We start from the raw sequence: 17,500 nt of genomic DNA, 5'->3' as shown, positions 1-17,500 counted from the left end.
CAATACCGTTTATCCTTTCGTTTCATATAAATTAAGGGAATATTTCTTCAAATGTGGTTGAATGATATTTTTCCATCCCTTGTGTAAACCTAAAATGAAAAACATTCGTATGTGCCAACGGTCTTAGCACTTAAAGCAACAAAACTGTAATAACTGTGAAGCTTTTCAGTAGATTCCCCAAGCATTTAAAGTCTCTGTTTTGTCCTAAACAAATTACAACATAATACAACATGCCCTGAGCAAAATAACAATGTTAAAAAGAAAATGATGACAAAAATAGCAACGATATGTTGGAGTGACATAGATTCAGAAACCGCAGTGTTGCCAATTTGTGCTACTGGCAGATGCACCAGAATAGACCAGTATGAGCGTAGTACCACGCTGTGATGTCAGTAATTATCATTCTGGTCAGTAATTGTCAAAAATTCATCAAGGCATCAACCAGTGCTGGATTTTGGCGGAAATTCGTCCGAGAAACGGATGATGACGTCACGCTTCGAAGATGACGGAAATGGCGGAAAATTTTTTCCGCCGTGTATATTCACATGGCAAGAAAGGAAAATAGCACTTGCAGAATGAAATTTTTATACTAAAATTTTGTATTTGAGGTTTTTAACCGTTTCTACATTTATGAATGGTTTACTGATAATGAATTACATTTGGAATTGGGTCATCACTCACTGACTGCCTGGAGAGAGTGGCGGAAAATTTGACGAGGCAGAAACTTTGTTGTCTGTGACCTATTTCCCCGATATCCTACCTCTGTGAGGTAAGGCAATCATATTTTCATATATTTAACCCATTCATTAATAAGCTTTTATGAAACATTATTAATAATGGAATAAACTTACGTGATATCTCAAACTTGAACAGGTACTTTGTCAATAAGATATTGAGTTTCAAGTCGTGTAGCTCGTGTGAATTCTAGTAAAATATCGGTTAAACTTCCCTGTTCAATTCGGTTCTGAGAAAAGTCACTCGTTAGCGATTGACAACGAAATCATATCGAGCATTTTTGCTTTTTTTGTACGAACACGATATTAGTAATGGAATTTAACATGGATGAAATGTGTACCGTATCTTTTGAGTGCAATTAGGCTCTATCCTAAAGCTAGTCTGTCTGCGATGGGATGAGAGAGATTCGAGCATGGCCATTAGAGCTGATGTTTTCTCGTGGTTGCTGCAGCCGCGACGAAAAACTGCAGAGAAGTAGGGCGAGAATGAGAATACGCAGTAAGATTTCTTGAAAGGGGTCCTTTGAAAATAAACGTGAGTGATTTGAGGAGGTTATGGTGTACATTAATTAATATGGCCTTGTTCGAATCTCATGAGTCTCATGCCGCCGTAGTCAGACTATAGCTGCACTATTTATACTTCTAATCGTGACTCGAAACGAAATATACTTCTGTCGTTGATATGGTAAAGTTGAGGAAATCTATTTATTTCTAGGCATTGCAAAATCTTATTTAGAATATAAAAATAATTGCACACCAGTTATGTACTGACTCGCCAGTCTAGGTTGAGTATTTGCATTAGTCTATTGGTGATTATTGATGAAATAACAAAGTTCTGCATGGTGCAATTATGCATTATTAATAATGACATTGAGCATACATGAAAGTGAACTATACATATATATATATATATATATATATATATATATATATATATATATATATATATATATATATATATATATATATATATAATAGCTTCTGAATACAGGTAGGCTATATCCTAAAACTAGTACTAGGTCTACTCGTACAGAAATTAACCTTCTTCCGTTGATAAACTTTAAAATAATAAACAAGGTTTAAAAATCATGCAATTTCAGGTATCGCAAGAATCTGTTGAGAGTGCACTAATCATCACTAAGTATTTGCATGCTGACATCCTGGCTTTGTTTTGAGCAGATACAATATTGTCAACCATTAGTGAATAAGTATATATATATATATATATATATATATATATATATATATATATATATATATATATATATATATATATATATATACAGTATATATATATTAAATATGCATATATACTGTTTCTCAAACGTGTTTGCGTGAGTTTTCTGGTTAATTCTTATGAATTATCAAATATATTAGAAATTGTTGCTTACAAATTTCCCTTAGAAAGATATATAAACTTTTTACTTTGGTAAAAACTTTCACAATGATTATTTCGGGGAACTATGCTTGTTTTTATAGAGACTGGGTAGGGTACATGAACATATGTAAATTTTTACAGCAGTTTATCATTTTGCTGTAAACCTAAAATGGACATAAATACTTCGATTGTTTTGCCTGATCTCTTGGATGTACACCTTAGCTTGTCTCGCGGATTCAACATTCTTCTTATCAAGTGGTAATATACTGGCTACTGTAGAGCAAGAGCCCGTGCCAACACAAGGCTGGCTAATCTAAGTAGTAAGTGGTAACAATGAAAGTAGTACTAGTAATGGTAATTGTTAATTACGTACACTATCAGCAGCACTACCATCATCGCTACTAGTGAAACATAAGCTAATACCATTAAAGCTGCCATCAGTACTATTACCAAAACTTATACAAATGGAAAATACATAACTGCTGCTGTCATTAACACTATTATGACTGCTAGTATCACTAATGCTACTATCACTGTAACTGTCATTAGTATTATCATCACTACTGCTATCACCAGTATCACTTGCACCATTACTACCACTACTGGTACTACTAAATACTACTGTCATTAATACTCTCCTTCATATACATGATAAACCTGTGGACGTAGCTCTTGTACATGTCAAAAGAAGGGTTGGGGAAAATAACCCGAGAATGTCCTGTGGCGATTCACGGCAAAATTAATTGCTAATATTTGAAGTAAACACTTTTGTTCTAATTCTTACCAATATCTTAAAGGCAAATGATGATATTATTAATGACCATTCAGCAGACTAAGGCATCTCGTCCCCGGGAGAAGTTTCAGGAGCGTTGTTTAGTGTATTTTGCTTTCCTGTTGTCTTTTGAAGGGTCATAGATAACCTAACACCTAATTAACCAAAAATAGGTAAACATATATCTCACGTTTATTGCTTAAACAGCAGAGAAAGCCTGTAAATTACAAGCGCTGCCTCAAGGTAAGTACCTAGCCGTTACTTATTTTTTTAAAGCTAAGAGACCTAGACAGGCAATACTATGCCCACATTAAGCTCGGCCCCTTGCTTTCTCAGGTGTTGTCTCATTCATTAGCCTCTTGAAAAGCTGCAAATTGAATGACTCAGGAAAACCTGACGGGGACAGACTTTCACGATTTAGATGTGAGGGGGATGAATGAGTTACCAAATTGGTTTTTCGCGGAATTCACCATTTCCTGGTTATATATAGATAGAACAAAGCAATGAGAATACTCAAACTTCTCACTTTCTACTCTCTAGCTGAATTAAGTAATGTAATGTTAAGTGTGTTCAGAGTGGCACTGGCCACCAACTCACTCAATATGTACTTTCATACTACCACTACAAACAAACCAAGATGGCCCTCTTTAACTACCACCATCATCCTCCTCAACTCATCCCATCCCCTCACCGTAAGGCCCTATACACATCATCTCTGTCTTATTCCAACTGAACTACTCTGCCACTAAGAATACTCTGCAGGGACTCTAGGGTTTAAAGGGTTGGACAACCCCACCTGCAATGTTTCTATTTTTTTTCAAAGGCCTTACATCTTCAAACTACTACTATCCGTGACATGATGGCCCCCTCCCACTACAACCATCATCCTTCCTCCATCCACAACTGTCTCTACTACTAAATCTCTTTCAAATTTCCTATAACAAATGACCTTCTGAATTTTTCAGATCACCTACGGGCCAAACAAGGGAAAGGCCCGTGCCAACACAAGAGTAGGCTTAATACAATACAACAACAACAACAGCGTCTGCTCATTGTACGGATACTTGATAATGTGGACTGTTTGTCCAAGAAAGCTTGTAACTTTTTGAATAAAAACTCCATTAGATACCATCCAGTTTGAATGAGGTCCTTTTAGTAATTCTACTAATGCACAGAACAATTGTGTATGTGATAAAGTTAATATATATATATATATATGTAGATGTACTCTTTGTTTTTCAGACATTGAAAACTGTTATTCGCCAGTGTTTTAATTAAGTACAGCATGTTTTGGTGTGGTGATATTAGTTGTTATGATATAAAAGATATTTTTGATAGTTTTGTTATAAAACACAAAATTGTATTTGTCATTGTGTTTATATTAAACCAAGTATAGTTTTTTTTTAGTGATCATTGAAATTCTGGTTTTGATAATTGTTATTGAAACAAAGATTTTTTAAAATGTAAAAAGTGAACGATTTGTTGGGGGTGCTGGATTTCAAAAATTATCAAATAAATAAAGATAGGTCGGCTTACGTGAGGAACATTAAAAAAAATTAAAAAACACAAAAATAAATACGCGAGTCTACTGAGCTGGTGATAACCTTTCCAAAAAAAAAAAAAGTTCATTCTTCCGAGGTACTTGTAACGGGAAGAATAATAAGACACTCGAAGAAAACAACGCAACTACTTTTTAAGAGAGAGTCATTGTCACCGATGATGTAATCTGTGGTTAGTATAAGAGGTTATAGTCTAGAGAAGAAGAGATAAGTCAGCCATAGAAGATATTCACAATAAGGATATTGATTTAGACTCCGTCTGTGTCAGCACCCTCTTTTATTTCTAGATTAGTCTTCTTATAAAACCTTCCTCCTCCTCCTCCTCCTCCTGTTTCTTCTTCCTCTTCTTCTTCTTCTTCTTCGAGTACCCTTAAATATTAGTCTCCTCTTGAACAAACAGGTTCGTTTTTTTCAAAAATTTCGTTCCGAAACTTTTAGGCTACAGGTAATATTGATTCGTGTTATCCACTCTTAAATGCTTTCGGCAGCATATATGTAAGATTTCCGTAGTGATTTTGACTTATTTCTTCCTGTCAGCACCTTGGAGTGTCGGTTATAATGTAAATTAATAAAAATTCGTTGGAATTCATTGTAGAAGCTGGAAAATAGAAGAAATTTAAGTTCGTTAGTGTTAGACCTATTAAAGAGAAAACGTACTGGGGACGGACGATAGAAAACGCGGTGCGTTTATTTGTAAGGATATCTAAATTAAAATTAAACTCAGACTATTGTATTTTGAAGATTAATTTCCGTTAAATAAAGCATTAAAGGAGTGCATTAAAACAACAGGTTATAGTATTTTAAATGTAAATTTTAGGTAATGCACAATAAATCTACACCTTATTATGAATGATTTATAGAAAATGAAGGCTGCTAAAAGCCTATAAACTTTTTCCAACCCCTCTTAATTCATACACGTCAGTGCAAATGAAGTTTAACTTTGGATCATTTGCAAAGTAACAAGCCTACATCCAATTGAAGTGCAGCCACCAGCGGTTATAGGCCTAAGAGATGGTCGAATCGTTTAATGAGCTAGTTTATAAAGCAATCCAACATGTACTGAAAAGTGGTAGGCATATCCTGCACGTTTTGTTGCATTTTTTAGCAAAGAGAACGCTCTAGCGTAATTTTTTTTTCTAACTTTTACAAAGTGCACTGAAGTAACGAGGTTATGTTTTCTCATATATTTCTCAGAAATGACGATGAATACACTAAGCGAAATGGTCTAAACACTACGCAGCGTCCATCTGAAGACCTGCTACCCGTCTACTCTGTAGGCTTAGTCTAGGCCTATGCATCAGGTATGTGATTATGTTTAAGGCTTAGTTTAGGGGTTTATGGTAACTAAGCCTATCACTAAGACAGGCACCAACGATCCGTTAAAGACACTAATTTTAGTCTGGTTTAGGTTCATTATATGTGCTTAGACCACTCCACAACTGTATAGCTATCTGCCGCAGGATATTGCTTGGTGAAATATGTGAAACAGCCTGCCTCTCGACGTGAAATAGCATGAAATACTTCTGTTTCCCTGTAAATTTGATGGTATATTAGACATTTCTCAACGGCAATGGCGCACAGAAAGATCTTCATCCACATTACAGCCATGCCCCCTTGAAATGCAACTGTTTGTGTAAAGCTGGCCATACACGATAGAGACTGGCCCGTCAATTTCAAGGGGATTGTCCCGCATCGGTCCAGTCTTTATGGTGTATGGGGGGAAAAAAGCCAGTCTCGTCGGGCTTGTCTTGGCTCGCCATCCTTTCAGCATGTTGAAAATCCTGTCCTGTCCCGTTGCAATTTGCTGACTCGCCGCGCAAGTCCCTAACGTGTGTGGGAAGAGATTAGCCTCCCAGAGTCCTGACCATCCTCAAGAATGAAACAAGTATGATACCTGAGACTGAATGTTATTCACCCGTAGGACGAAGATTGGCCTCCATACATATCGTTTTAAGCAGTGTCCTCATTGCAACTTCTCAAGTATGTCGCAGGCAACCAAATATTTAACTCAAGATTTTGTTACTGAATTCATTGAACTTTATAGACTTCATCCGTGTTTATGGAAGGTAAAAAGTGAATATTATTTTAATAAATCTAAAAGCAGGCTGCCTATGAAGAGTTATTAGAGGTCTGCAAGAAAATTGATGAGAACGCAGACGTAGATTTTGTGAAAGCTAAAATTTCCTCATTCAGAGGATCTTTTCGAAAAGAGCTTAGAAAAGTCAGGACCTCTTGAAATCCTGTCTCCATCGTGTATGGGCAATCCTTAGGGGTCTTACCGCCGTGACGGCCCGCCGTGCCAGTCTCTATCGTGTATGGCTAGCTTAAGGCTAGGCCTAGGCTATGCTTCGTAGCACTAATGAAAGTAGTTACTACGCTGAGGATAATAACTCGAGAAAGTTAAGGGGAGGGGGGGATGTTGGAGAGGAGTCCTTGGGTGCTTAGTTTTCGCTGAGTAAGTGGTCTTAACAATTTTCCGTGGGGTTTAGATTAGATTAAGACAGGAACTATCAGGTTTTAGACTCACTGCTGCTCACCTTACTGCCACACGCTTCTAGTTGGTGAAATCAGTGTTACTCGCCTTCGTTTTTGTTATAAGAGTGCTTTCTGTGTGCGTGCGCGTGTGTGTATTTGCTCTCCATAACCCCTCCCCCCTACCCGTTATTGTCATAAATAGTGGTGACAGTATTTTAAACCCCATCTACGGCGTAATAAATTGAGGATAAAACTTAAAACAATTGAAAACGAAGGTAGACCTTTGTTCGAATCACCTTAAATTCAATAACTATTTGATATTTTACTTTATTTATAATTACCGATGCATCTTTTGTCCACCATTAGGCCAAGTTTACACGTTTAACACATGCCTAATTAAATCAAAGCCAAATATCTCATTGTTAATTGAGTGCCGATTTCCGTTATCACTTCCTGTAAAGTCCTTGAGCACAGCAGAAATCATTCTGTTGTGATTTTGTATAGTCTGTTTTTTTTCCCCTGTATGAGGTCTATTTCAAGGGCTTGCGCTGGTTCCTTAAAGATAAAATACTTTTTGGTAAAAAAAAAAATGACCATTTTTTGGTATAAGCTGCAGTGTTGCCGCTTACTTCTCAGCACTTATTAAGGGGAAAGAAGCCTATCCTGATCCATAAAATAAGCAAATTCATACCCTATCAAAAAGGTTGGAATAAAACTCCTGAAACAAATAAGAGAAAGACAGGAAGTACCTCCTCTTATTCGGTCCACAGACGTCTAAAAAGGAAAGGCGGGAACATCTTGGGGTCAACCAGTAGTTTACGGCCGAGGAAGACATTCTTTTCTTCCGTGAGTTATGTGTCGGATGTCTGATGGTGGCGATGATGATGATGGCTTTTTGGGCAGGAAGGTGTCAACCCACTTATTGGAAACGCCAGGGTTCTCTGACGTGTAATATATATAAGAAAAAACCTTTGGAAGATTCCTTGTTTTCGGCCTAGAGTTGCGTATGGGACCCAAATGACTTATCACATTGTTGTCAACCTAGAGTGGCGTATGGTTTCCAAATGACTTATCGCGTTTTTTATACGTTTTACGCTTTATGCAGAGAATATAAAGACAGTCAACTACAAGGGAGAACATACGCACATATGCAGTCCCTCATAAACACATTCTTTTACAAGAATCATCGTCGATTCCGACGAGAAAGGCCTATATAGGCCTATAATGTCAGGGAGGTATGATGATAGATCGAGGCCTCTTGTCAGTATGGGAATCGTGCGAGATTTTCTGATTCCCTTCTGCGATATGGCTCAGAGAGAGAGAGAGAGAGATTCAGTGAATCTTTAAATACTAGTAGTTACAAATACAAACCAGTATACAGGAGGAGAGAGAGAGAGAGATTCGGTGAATCTTTAAATATCAATAGTTACAAATACAAACTAGTATACAAGAGAGAGAGAGAGATTCAGTGAATCTTTAAATACCGATAGTTTCAAATACAAACTATGGTATACAAGATGAAGAGAGAGAGAGAGAGAGAGAGAGAGAGAGAGAGAGAGAGAGAGAGAGATGTGGGGAAGGTTATTAATAAGATTTTAGGAAACTGCTGAGAAAGAGAGAGAGAGATTCGGTGAATCTTTAAGTTAAGTATACCTTAGTTTTACCAGGCCACTGAGCTGATTAAAAGCTCTCCTAGGGCTGGCCCGAAGGATTAGACTTATTTTACGTGGCTAAGAACCATTTTGTTACCTAGCAACGGGACCTACAGCTTATTGTGGAATCCGAACCACATTATAGCGAGAAATGAATTTCTGTCACCAGAAATAAATTCCTTTAATTCTTCATTAGCCGGCCGGAGACTCGAACTCGGGCCTAGCGAGTGCTAGCCGACAACACTACCGACTCTCCCAACGAGGAACTAGTGAATCCTGGAATATCAGTAGTTACAAATACAAACTATGGTATACAAGAGGAAGAGAGAGAGATTCAGTAAATCTTTAAATACCAGCAGTTACAAATGCAAACTTTGGTAAGCAAGAGTAGAGAGAGAGAGAGAGAGGAAGAAAAGCTAGAGAAAGGGAAAGAGAGACGAGAGAGAGTGTCCTGACTCCTGATAATTCGATCAAGTCACATCCCATAGGCCTAGAGAACATAATTCAACATTCCTCTTTTCCCCTTATCTAGGATTCTCCGTGTTTATTGAATCGTATATCATTCAGGGATGATGAACGACCGTGTACTGTTTATACTTTTTTTTTTTTCCTTTTTCCCTTTACCGGCTCAGTCGCTCACTTAATTCTGTAGACATTCTGTATAATGTCAGCGAGGCTGTTTGGTTTATACAGGAGGCGTGAAATGTTGTGACTATTGTGTGGACGCTGTATTGGGCCAAGAAACTCTTGAATCATTTTCATAGGCCTACTGTTGTGTTCTGTTTTAGTTTGGTTGATAATGACATTTTTACATAAAATTTCATTATTTGTCAGTTTTTTTTCCTCGGTATTCCAAACATTTTATCTAGATAGAAGGTCGAGAAAAGCAATGTGAGGGTGAACAAAGTCACAAATAAAGGAACAAATTGATACATTACATGTAAATAGGCCTATGTTTTGTGCATTGTTCGTGAATATCCTTCGTAATTCTTATGCATCTGGAGTTAACAAGAGTATATTTCGAGAAATTAGCAATGATAAAATTTTATCTACACTGAGCCAAAAAGTTTGGACTATACAAAAGAAGGAAGTTTGAAGCTAACGCCATTACCATTAGTAACTCTTAAAAAGAACAATAAACCTTGCAGATAAAGATCTTAATAGTGTAGGGTGAGAATGGGAGAAACGGTCATTAAAACAGCTGATTGCAGCATCAGTTGGTGTTTTACAATTATAATTGTGAAAATGATTTTTTTTATGTGCTCTGTTTCTTTCAGACCGTAGAAGTTGTAAACTAATTTTGTTTCGTGATGGTGAAAATCACTGCTAATATAATGTGTAATTTCGTTAGGCCTAATATCGGAATATGATTTGGTGAAAATCAGGACAGAAAAGGGTAAAAGTAGATTAATAGTAAATTACTAGGTGGGCTCCACAGCAGTACGAGTATTACAACTACCTCTAGTCCTATAAATACTATTTTTGCTAAAACTCTTGATAAAAACAGCCATTTTGTTTAATAAATGAAAAAAATAAACACGGAAACCTTAGCAAAAAAAAAGTAGATTAAATGTGAACCGTTAAGTAGGTTCCACGGACTAAATCCAACTACACCTAGTCCTATAGCCACTACTTCTGCTAAAGCTCGTGATGATAAAACCCTTTTTGTTTAACAAATGAGAAAGAAAAAACGGGAACCTTAGGCATCTATCTGCAATCTCAGAGAGCCATCTCAGAGAGCCATCAGCATCCTTTTCTTCTGAATTATGTTGTTCCTGAACCTTGAAGAAAGGTCCACGGTAGCATGAAAACCAGTATGACCACTACAACTTCTGCTAAATCTCATGATAATAATAACCTTTATTTGACAAATCAAATTAAAACAAAGAAACTTTATCCCTCTATCCATAATCTCAGAGAGCCATCATCCTCCTCCTCTTCCTGTGAATTTTGTTGTTCCTGAACTAAAAGATCCCTTGAGATGGCAGCAATTCCGCATACAAGATACGCCGCTTCCGCGCCTCACACGCGGAATTTTTATCCACGATCACCGTGAGAGCACGAAGGGGAGCTATCGGTGTGTAGGCGATGGCTCCCAGATGAAGAGTTTGTCACTCCGGAGGTAAACAGAACAAAACTCCTTCCTCCGAAGGGGACGGGGGGGTGGGGGGAGAGTATAAGTTGTGCCGACGTAACTTCCCCGTCGAGGGACATTTCCCTACAGCGTATGGGCACTGTCTTCATCTTACCCTCCTTTCGTTTTCGAGAAGATGGGGATGATGATGATGATGATGAAGATTGTTGATTTAAGGTCTGATGTTATGCAACTTTAAGGTGAGAGAGAGAGAGAGAGAGAAATGTAGATGATGATGATGATGAAGATGGTTGACTTAAGGTCTAATGTTGCGCAACTTGAAGGTGTGTGTGTGTGTGTATGAGAGAGAGAGAGAGAGAGAGAACCCTCAATTATTCTAAGAAGAGATAAACTTGAATATCAAATGAATGGCTTCAGTCCTTCCTTGTTTTTCAATAATGATATAGAAGTATACATATTGGCGGATTACTGATCACTTATGTCTCTCTCTCTCTCTCTCTCTCTCTCTCTCTCTCTCTCTCCATACATGTTACAACCCATAACAGTTCATTAACATCCAGGTACAGTGTCATCAGAGGCACACTTGGTCGTAAGGAAATATAGGCCTATATTGTTCCATTTACCTCCCGGGAGCAAAGATAGGTCTACTTAGTTGAGAACCTAACATCCTACCACTTGCTCTTCCAGGCCAGTAACTAGAGAGAGAGAGAGAGAGAGAGAGAGAGAGAGAGAGAGAGAGAGAGAGAGAAGCCGAGCGGTTATTCCCAGCGGAAGAGTGTAACAGTATTATAGTAGAGGCATATGATTTCCGATCTATTGCTCCCAGGAGTAACATTGTTCTAAATAAAATAAGCATATTCCGTCTATTGCCTCTCTCAGCCTAACCTCCAGAGACCGGATAAGAAAACGACCGGATAAAGGAAACGGCCGGATAAGAAAGGAAAGGTAGTGCTCTAGGAAACAGCAACTTTGAACCCCTCTTTGATCGTCCGGACAAAATGTCTATTTCCAGTTGCCTAGTCTGACCTGTAATTTTGGCCGGGTCGTTCTTTTACAGGAATGTTCGAAGAACTAGGAACTTCCTTTTCTTAATATTTTCATGTATTTACGTTACTCAAGATGCAAATTCTTTAAATATGCTGTATACCTTTAGACTCTCTTTAAATACAGTTTTCATTGAATCTGCCAAAGACTTAAGTTTTGCCAAATGTTCATTCGATCCAAAGTCAGTTCTATAGAGGGGCAGTTAAAACTCGGCTTCGTATCATTTGCCAAAAGTTGGTGAAAATAGCTTCATCATAACACATTTTAAAACTTTTTCCAGAGAAAATGTTAGTATATAGTAGTCTAAGGCTTTTTGGCGAATGTTTTTTTACAGTAATTGTGGATATAAAATCTTTACGAGATACTTGATGAATGATATAACTAAAAATAAATACTAATATCAGCTTGGTGTTTATTTAAAGAAAAAGATATCGTGAAGAACTTAAAGAAATTATGAAAACCTAAATAACAGTTCACGTAGACATTCGTAGGAAATCTCGATTTTCCCTGATTGAGAGAGAGAGAGAGAGAGAGAGAGAGAGAGAGAGAGAGAGAGAGAGAAGTTATAAAGAGATTGTATCTTTTACGGTAACTAAGAAACTAACAAATTAATGTAATAAAAGTGAGCGAGAGAGAAAAAAAATAAAAAGGTGATTGCACCCTTCATGAGAGAGTTAAAAAAGTGATTGTATCCTTTACGAGGAGAGAGAGAGAGAGAGAGAGAGAGAGAGAGAGAGAGAGAGAGAGAGAGAGAGAGAGAGAGAGAGAGAGAGGACTTATAGGATTGTATCCTTAACAGTAAATAACTAACACATTGCCAGTAATAAGGGAGAGAGAGAGAGAGAAATGGCCATCTTTTCTCAGGCTTCTGCAGAGGTGCGTTCTTTGTCAAGCCTTAGTGTATCAACCTCCATTAAGGACAAGTATCCCATTAGGTCTAAGCACGGCAGTCTGTATATCATGAGCTCCGCGTGTAAGACTTAGTCTCATAAAAATGTGGTATCATAATCCTACGGAAAAGAAATAGGAAGTCTTTTAATCTCAAGCTTGTATTTTTTTTAATAAACAACTACGAAAGAATTAATATTTGAGCTCGAGATAAAATGAAAGCTCAGGATAAAGTACACTAGATACAACCAGTTAAATTCAGTAGTCTCAAGCTTGTACGTTTTAATAAGCTTGTACAAAAGAATTATTATTGCATAAGCCCGAGGTAAACGGAAAGGCTTAAGGCAATGTAGTGAAAGTCAGTTAAAGCCAGTTGAATCCAGCCATTTTAATAAACCTTCACCGCCACTTAAAATATAAGTGTTTTGTGAAGAACTTAAGGAGAGGCCATTTGTACTGTAGTTCTATGCGTGATTTTGTAAACAGACTCGCCACGAAAAGTATGTACTGTTTAATAATCTGCTCTGTTATTGCAGTTACTGAATTCGAGCATTGTTGACAGTTTATCGTGCAGTTCCAGCAGTTTAGAAATCCCGTTTCTATCACGGCAAATATTGGCAGTTTTTATCAAATAGTGACAACAACCTCTAATCGATTTTATGGGCCAGACTATGCGTCTGTTATTGCCAGCACACATTGCAGAAAATGCTAAAGGAAGACTTATGACAATGCACGTCTGAATTTGCTATTTACATCGATCATATTTACTAACAAAAAAAAAGTGTTTTAAACACTCGTAAGATAAACACATACAAACTCGCAGTCTAAGCATAAACGAGGCCATTTGCAGGGAGAGTTTATCAACTAGTCCCATAATTGTCATATTATATAAGCAAACTTTGCTTCTCCGAGTTTTATTGTTACGATTATTACTACGGTTTCTGGGGCTTCGAAATGAACGCCGTTACCGAAACTACTTTAGGTGTTGGTTCTCACTCTTTATATAGTTTTACCCGTTGTGTGGATGTGACTTTTCAGTGGTGTTTCTCAGTGCGGTTACAGGAAATCAAAGTGTGGTCGCATTTCACCGAAGACAAACAAGAGAGACTCTCTCTCTCTCTCTCTCTCTCTCTCTCTCTCTCTCTCTCTCTCTCTCTCTCATCACATATGATTTGACAGTTGCCAGTCAACGAAAAGATAGTCTCCTTTTAACCTCTCTCTCTCTCTCTCTCTCTCTCTCTCTCTCTCTCTCTCTCTCTCTCTCTCTCTCTCGCGGAATAAAGGCCGGTATCAAAGAAGCTATTATCTGGTATCAATTTGGAGGCGAACTATACGACTTCTTTTGTGTTAGCCGCTAATTGCTTTTCTGCAATCTGCAACGTTTTGCATTAGCGACGGAGCACGTTCTGGGTTTTATTGGCGTTCACGTACTTACAATTACTCGTGGGCTTTTGTTATTATTTAATTTAATGCTATTATTATCAGAGAAACACTTGACGCTGTTCACTGAGTTTTAGTCAAAGTATGGAGGACGTAAGTGTAAGACCAGCACTTCGTAGTAATGATTATTTTTATAAGATTTCGTATATAATTGCTTTGAAAATGCTATGGAAGATAGTATACATTGTTCACCTTCGGTTATATATATATATATATATATATATATATATATATATATATATATGTGTGTGTGTGTGTGTGTGTGTGTGTGTGTGTGTTCCTCTATGGACCGGTCGATGTCGTTCTCGGTTAGCACTGTGCTGGGCCCGCGTTCGATTCTCCGACCGGCCAATGAAGAATTAGAGGAATTTATTTCTGGTGATAGAAATTCATTTCTCGCTATAATGTGGTTCGGATTCCACAATAAGCTGTAAGTCCCGTTGCTAGGTAACCAACTGGTTCATAGCTGCGTGAAATAAGTCTAATCCTTCGGGCCAGCCCTAGGAGAGCTGTTAATCAGCTCAGTGGCTTGGTTAAACTAAGGTATACTTAACCTTTTTATAGATATATGTATACATGTATATATACATGCATATATATATAGTATATATATATATAAATATATATATATATATATATATATATATATATATATATATATATATATATATATTATATTCAACAGAGGAATGGTTTAAATTCGGTAACAAAACTGTGAATGTTTGGATACCAAGACGAAATAAAATAAAGTTTCTGAGTAACAAAATAGACAAACATAGAAGTTTTGTAAGGAAAATAAATATCTTAAATTCAAACGACATATCTACTTACAAGTGCTTTCCAAGAATTTTACAATAATTATCATTCGTCCTTTGTCTTAATGCAACACTGTAAGGAAGTGCTGAGTCTTAAGAGATTCCAAATGAACACGGAATAAACTAAACATGCACGTTTCAGCACTCGTCAGCTCTCGTGAGTTTACAGAGGCGTAAGGGAAAAAAAAAAGTTATATTTAGACTTAGAGCTCTCTTTTTTTTATCATGTGTTGCTTTGACTGCTTCTGCCAGCATTAACATTAAAGTATTCACATTCTTCGTCTTCTCAGGTTTATCCATATTCTATCTTCTATCGTATTTTCAAATCAATTTTGCAGATGTCTTAGGAATAAATATTAGTAGCACGAAATGTTGGTATTACAATCATGGCTATAACACTATACTCATCATGTAAGTAACACTCAGAAAATAGCATCAAGTGTCTCTGTGAACAGCAACACCAAAATACTATACTCAACATGTAAGTAACACTCAGACAATAGCATCAAGTGTCTCTGTGAACAGCAACACCAATATGCAGTAAATGTGCCTCGCTGTCGAACTTCTTAGTTCCAGAGGTCCTTTATTCCTCACACCGTTGGACTGTGGAACAGTCTCTCTGAGGATGTCGTGCAATTGGAACATCAAAAGTTCAAGCGAAGATGCAATGCATTACTACCCTAATACAGTTCCTCTTGTATATTAATAACTTACTTATATTTCTCTCTATTTATATATTAATTTGTATATTTTTTTCTCTTTTAATAAGTCTGTATTTCCCATTGCCTTCGTTATTTCTCTGCAATGAGCACCATAATATTATCGGGAAGGTTGAATTTCAAGCCAGTGACCTCTGTGGTGGGCTTGTTCCATATGAATAGGCTTCATCTTCTGAATAATAATAATAATAATAATAATAATAATAATAATAATAATAATCTTTGGTAATTTCATTGCCATAAACTGAATCATACCAACACCCCACGAGTAATTGTAAGTACGTGAATGCCAATAAATCCCAGAACGTGCTCCGTCGCTAATGCAAAACGTTGCAGATTGCAGAAAAGCAATTAGCGGCTAACACAAAAGAAGTCGTATAGTTCGCCTCCAAATTGATACCAGATAATAGCTTCTTTGATACCGGCCTTTATTCCGCGGGAGAGAGAGAGAGAGAGAGAGAGAGAGAGAGAGAGAGAGAGATAAGAGAGGAGAGAGATAAAGGGAGAGAAAGAGGAGAGAAAGAGAGAGAGAGAGAGAGAGAGAGAGAGAGAGAGAGAGAGAAAGAAATGGAGAGAAAGAGACATACAAACTCATAGATAATGAAAGAGAGAGAAAGAGACAGACATACATAGACAATGAGAGAGGCGAGAAGGGAGAAAAAGAAAGAGAGAAAGACAGACAGACCATTAGACAATGAGAGAGAGAGAGAGAGAGTTAAAAAGACACAGACAAATACTTTGACAATGAGAGAGAGGGTTAGAAAGACACAGACAAATACTCTGACAATGAGAGAGAGAAAGAGAGACGAGAGACTCCGTTTTCTATCATTCTCAGTCATTACCTTTAAAACCTTGTTTCTCATCTCAGGCAAAATCACCAATATGGAGTTGCATTTTAGAACTACTTTCCCCGAAACCATTTTACCCCAAAAGTTTTTATCCGGAAACTTTCTCCCGCAAAAAAGGTTTAGCATTTTGTTGTTCAGTTCTCCATTCCTTGTCAATCATCATCATTACCCAGTCTTTTTCTTTTGGAGAGTAAATCGACAGTCTTTTATCCTCTAACTTTTTCTTATTTTCCTTTCATCGAGCTCGTTCCGTTCTACAGCTGTGTGTCTATACCACAAGCTCTTCATTTTCCTTTCGTCTAAAACTATATTCGTTTTGTTTTATGGTTTGAATGTCTATTTAAATCTTAAAAGCCTTAAGTTTAAAAGCTGATATCGTAGACTCATGTTTGGCTTCTTTCTTCTCTCTCCTATTTAATGTCTATTTTTGTCTAAAAAGCCTTCAGTCTAAAAGCTGGTATCATAGACTTATGTTTGGCTTCTTCTACACTCTCCCATTTAATGTCTATTTGTCTAAAAAGCCTTAGTCCAAGATCTGATATCGTAGACTCATGTTTGGCTTTTTCTTCTCTTTCCCATTTAATTCTTAGTCTAAAAAGCCTTTAGTCTAAAGCTGATATCATAGACTAATGTTTGGCTTCTGTCTTCTCTCTCCCATTTAATGTCTAAGTCTAAAAAGCTTTTAGTCATGTTTGGCTTCTTCTTCTCTCTCCTATTTTAAAAGAAGTGCCTTCATCCTCTCCTATTCGTAAAACATCCAGAACCTTTCTCCCCCAAAAAGATTTCTTCCTTGCCTCCTCCTTCGCTACTCTCCTCCATCTTCATTTCCTCGTTTAATTTCTTTTGTCTCCGTCCCCTGTCGGTTATACAGACAGCAGCCTCGGTCTAGAGTTCGAGACAGGGGTGGCTTGTTCTAGGGGTTTGTTGTCCTTGGGAGGAGTAAGTCTTTCGGGTCCCCAGTAGTACCCCGAAATCTCTTTTGCAACATTGCGAAATCGAGTCAAGTTCTCTCTCTCTCTCTCTCTCTCTCTCTCTCTCTCTCTCTCTCTCTCTCTCTCTCTCTCTCAGTCTGACGATAATT

General features: G+C 37.3%; 1 long non-coding RNA gene across 1 annotated transcript in view; it reads left to right on the top strand.

The window, feature by feature from the left end:
* Positions 1–17,500, top strand: part of LOC136839224 (uncharacterized) — a 528,811-nt gene that overhangs the window by 206,718 nt on the left and 304,593 nt on the right. Inside the window, exon 3 of the long non-coding RNA XR_010853259.1 lies at positions 5,638–5,744. This is a non-coding gene — a long non-coding RNA (uncharacterized lncRNA). The remainder of the gene's footprint in view (positions 1–5,637; positions 5,745–17,500) is intronic.

The sequence above is a fragment of the Macrobrachium rosenbergii genome, chromosome 6, assembly GCF_040412425.1.
Source record: "Macrobrachium rosenbergii isolate ZJJX-2024 chromosome 6, ASM4041242v1, whole genome shotgun sequence".
Taxonomy (NCBI): domain Eukaryota; kingdom Metazoa; phylum Arthropoda; class Malacostraca; order Decapoda; family Palaemonidae; genus Macrobrachium; species Macrobrachium rosenbergii.
This window is presented reverse-complemented; position numbering and strand designations above follow the sequence as displayed.